Source organism: Drosophila mojavensis, unplaced genomic scaffold, assembly GCF_018153725.1.
Source record: "Drosophila mojavensis isolate 15081-1352.22 unplaced genomic scaffold, ASM1815372v1 contig_36, whole genome shotgun sequence".
NCBI lineage: Eukaryota > Metazoa > Arthropoda > Insecta > Diptera > Drosophilidae > Drosophila > Drosophila mojavensis.
The window spans coordinates 12,446,271-12,451,169 of NW_025318858.1; positions in this window are offsets into that span (position 1 = coordinate 12,446,271).

Below are 4,899 nucleotides of genomic sequence, written 5' to 3' on the forward strand. Positions count from 1 at the left end.
TATTTATTGTTTTGTTTATTCAATTTTTTTTCCATATACATCCATATAATTTAATTACATGTATGTGATAAAAATTTATTGCAATTTTAGAGCATTTTATATTCGTATTTAGCTAAATGCTTCGACTAGTTGGTTAATTTCTCTGACTACTTTTGACGCATAAAATATGGCTATGTAATAAACAATGTAGATAAAAAACGAAACAAAAGGAAATTCGTTTGGTTTGTAGCAAATTATATGATAAATGAATTATGGCTAAAAGCCAGGCCAACTACTAATAATAATAACAGCAACAAAAACAGCAATTGGTCAAAGTCAAACACGCGTCGCGGCGTTAATGAAAATGGCACAAAAAAACAAAAAAATACAAATAACAAGTAAGAAAGCTCTAGTCGAGACTGCTCGACTACGAGATCCCCTGAACCCTTGGAGCAATAGATATTTCAATCATTTTTCGCAACTTTCAGCTTACACAAGTAATACGCACACACACACACACACGCACGTACGCACACACAGGCATATATACACACACACGCATACAGACACACTTACACACACACACGCATATATACACAAACGCATACACACACACACATAAACACACGCATACACAAACACATACACACACAAGCAACCACGCATAAACACGCATGGGCTGCAGTGTGCGCTTACTATGAGAAGTTAATTGTTTAATAACTTTTTTTATGGACGTACGATCTTTATGAAACTTTCAGAATATGATTATAACATGAATATGCATGTAATTGCCAAAGCACAAGTCTCTAGTATTTGAAATACGCTTTTTACAAAAGTGAGGGTGAGGGGGCGAATTTAGAGGTAGGGGTAAATTTTAACAAAAACCGAAATTGTATAAATTGCATATAAGCATACATTAAAAATTTGGAGACCCTAGCAATAAAGGTGTAGAAGATATAATTTTATAACTGGGTTTCGATAAGGTTTTTTATCGATAAAAAAGATCGAGATGAGTTATCGATTTTTAATGATAAACTTGATATGCGCGCTGTAATTACGGACATTTTAAAAAAATTTGAAGTCTCTAGCTCTTATATCTTCTGAAATCGACGCGTTCATACATACGGACAGACGGACAGACGGACAGACGGACAGACAGACGGACAGGGCCAAATCAACTCAGCTCGTCACCCTGATCAAGAATATATATACTTTGTGGGGTCTGCCACGCCTCCTTCTCCCTGTTACATACATTTCAACAAAACCATTATACCCTGATTTCCCATTGAAAATGGGTTCAGGGTATAAAAATACAACTCAGCACAGATATTCAAAGGCCATTAACAACAACAATACCAAACAAGCGAACAAACGTGCAGGCAATATAAAAAGCAATAAACAAAATATAACATATTTTTTATATATTATAAACAAAACAAAAATACATAGTAAAAAATAAAAACAAGAAGAATAGTAAAGTCTTAGCGCAGTAAATGCAATTTTTTACGTATTTACTAAAAATTAAATATTAACAAAAAGAAATCCAAATTGAAGCCTGAGCGGGAGGAACCGACTTCGTAATACTGATTAAATTAAATTTGACTTTAATATTTATGGATTTGGCTCAGAGCAATGAGGGAAACATCTTACATATAAGTCTATGTGTAGCAGTAGATAGAGTGAGTACGTAGTAGATAAATAGATACAGGGAAAACAGTTAATATATTTGTGTATACAAGATCTGCCTACTTTAATTATGCTTATTATTTATTGAGATCGGATCGCAATATAATTGTAGTAGTTATAGTTTTCACCATTTTCCCGATCTCATCATAAAAGGTTTTTCTGATTTTGAGATAGTTGACTCGATTACTATATATATAGTTAATGTTGATTCTATTTAAGAACTTTAAACTCAAGTTTTGTGACATTCACATTATATTTGTGTGGCCCAAGTGAAAAACATTGTACTACATATAGTTTAGTTTTAATTGAAACAATTTACTATGCTAATTAATTCTATTTTACAGTCTTCTAGGTCTAATAGCATAGAAATTCTCCGAGCCTATTCAGACTATCTTACGAACATGAATATGCACATCATACAAAACCAATATACACTTTTGTCTCACTCCACTAAAGAGTATAAAGAAAAACCTCGAACTACAGCCATTGGAAAAATGAAAATGGATAATATAAAAACTGGGTAATATGGCTAGCTAGTCCAACCACATTTTCCACTGAGAAGGGAGGGGGGATAGGGAAATAAACAGAGCTTCGTTAAATTTTCTAGTCGACGGCACGCGATGTCATTAGAAGTAATCATAGAAGCTAATTGATATTAGCTAAAACTCTCCTCGCACACACGTGCCTATTATATACTAGACACACACACACACACACACACACACACACACACACGCATACACAGGTAAATTATAGACATAAAAATGTACCTCAAGTATTTTGTTTGTTTGTTGTGTAAAATGTAGACGAGGTGAAATAGACTCATTTGACGCAAACAGGTGGATAAGTAAGCTATTAGAGACTAAAGTACGATTTGTTCAACTGCCAGTGTTGATTAACGTGGCAGATATACGCAGTAATTGTGTAGATTTTTAGTGCTTATACAATTTACGATACAAAACACTTGCAAAATATATATTTTAAAATATCTGAAATCTCTCTCGCGCTGTCTCTTTCTCTTTCTCTCTCTCACTCTAAATAAATCAAATATTACATTTGATTTAGTATTCCTATATATATGTTTTATATACTCTATTCTCTTTAAAATTATAAACGATTTGTTTAATGAAACTTTGAAATTGTTGTAAAATTAATAGCTACAAAATGTAATAATAATAAGTTTTTAATCTAAAATATAAATAAATTATATATGGGTTAAAATACACACATTTCTAGTTTATTTCAATTTATATTACACATATATTATACATAATTAAAATATATGTATATGTATATTGAAAAAATGTTTTAGTAATATAATATTGTAATATTAAAATAAAAATAATAATAATAAATATGAAATATCTATTCTACACTTCGCTAAACAGATTGTTAGTTAGATATCTCTTTCATTTATATTCCATTCACTTCGTCTAAACACTCTAATGGATAATTTGAATATGTATAGAACATACTAATTAGTACATTGAATAAAATATTTTATATTATTTTTAAATTAATTATTGCACAACTTTCAAAATATCCTACCTTACTTTACTCTTTTCCATTTATATTCCACTCACTTGCTCTAAGCTCACTTTTGCCATTTTTAAGTGCTTAGTAATTTTGTTAGATATCTAAAAATAGTTTTTCCCTTAATCCCATCGATTGCTCCTACCTCCGCACACCCGAATTGTAACTTCTAAACTTTGTTTACTTGCACTGCACGCTTCATCCGCCGCACACACACACACACAGACAAAGTCCGTAATTTTTCGCCTTTGCCTTTGGCTCCACTTAAATAAAATAGTAATTTTGGCAGTGGAAAACAAAAAGTAAGAGAACAAGAAGAAGAAGAAAAAAATAATAAAATTAATTTGCAATGCAAATTACTTTTAATAAATTTTTGAACATTTTTTCGTTTTTTTATTTCTTTCTTTTTTTTGTTTTTTCTAGACTCCCCAACAACGAGCAACGGCTGCTGCTGGAGCCAGGTGGAGGGCGGGGGCAGCTGTTGCTCACTTTTTGTGTGTTGGGGGGTGGTAAGCGCTGGGCGGTCAGGTGGGCGGGGCCAACAGCAGTGACAGACGGCAACAAATGAAGCGGCGCAGCTTTATAAAGTGGCAAATGGCTGACTCGCTTGGCTGCTGCAGCTGGACAGCAAAGAGACAACCGATGACAGGGTGGATAATTTATGCGAGAAGGGGACCGAATGACAGGGTGGTATATATATATATATATGTATATGTGTGTTTGTGAAGGGGAGGTTGTCAAGGAGTTGCCGTTCGAGCCTGCCTGTTGGGGCTGCGTTTAATGAATCGTGGACAGGCATAAAATACAACAACAACAACAACAACAACAGAATAGGCAGCAGTTGTTGTCTCACAAAAGAGAAGAAAAAATAAATACTACAAGGATAAAGTTACTGAAAAAGACAGAGAGAATAGTACGATTCGATTCGAATGAAAAACTTTCAACAGTTGAAATAGATCAATTTAAATAAAAATGTCTTCGCAAGCATTCACAATGAAATTAAATAATACAGCCGAGTCTCAATAATTTTTAGCCCGCTAAATCGAAAAAAAAAATTCTATCCACTTGAATGAAATTCATTCGCAATAATTCTGGATAGTTTGAATTTCTGTGTAAGTCAAAGATAAACTGATCCTTTTACCATTTCGAATTATCGGGAATCTACTGTATTTCATTAGAGAAATTATCTTGAAAAATAAAATGAACAGGTTATATAAGTTACAAGAATATACAACAAATTTCAAAAATTGATTAAAAGTCTTTGAAATAGACTTATATTCCTAGTACTCGATTTTATTTCAGTAGTAATATGTTAATTACATTAAGCATAGAATTCTATACACACACAATAATATTGGTTAAAAAAAAAATTTCCATTAAGAAATATATATCTATAGACACATACGTATATTTTTATACATAAAATTAAATATACTAAAGTATTAAAAACATTTCAAACGAATTCGCAAATTCTGGCAATTGAAATGTGAATGCAAAAGCATGTTTAGCCATGCTATGGAATGAAAATAAAAATGAAAATAAATAAAGTTCAGTCATCATATCATGATAGTCATGACAGCTCCAGTAATGGGACAGACAGCCCGGACAGACAGACAAACAGACAGAGACAGACACAGAGACAGATAGAACCCGCACGAAGCCAGGACCTGTCGCAATGCCTTCTGCATTGACATTCAGTCA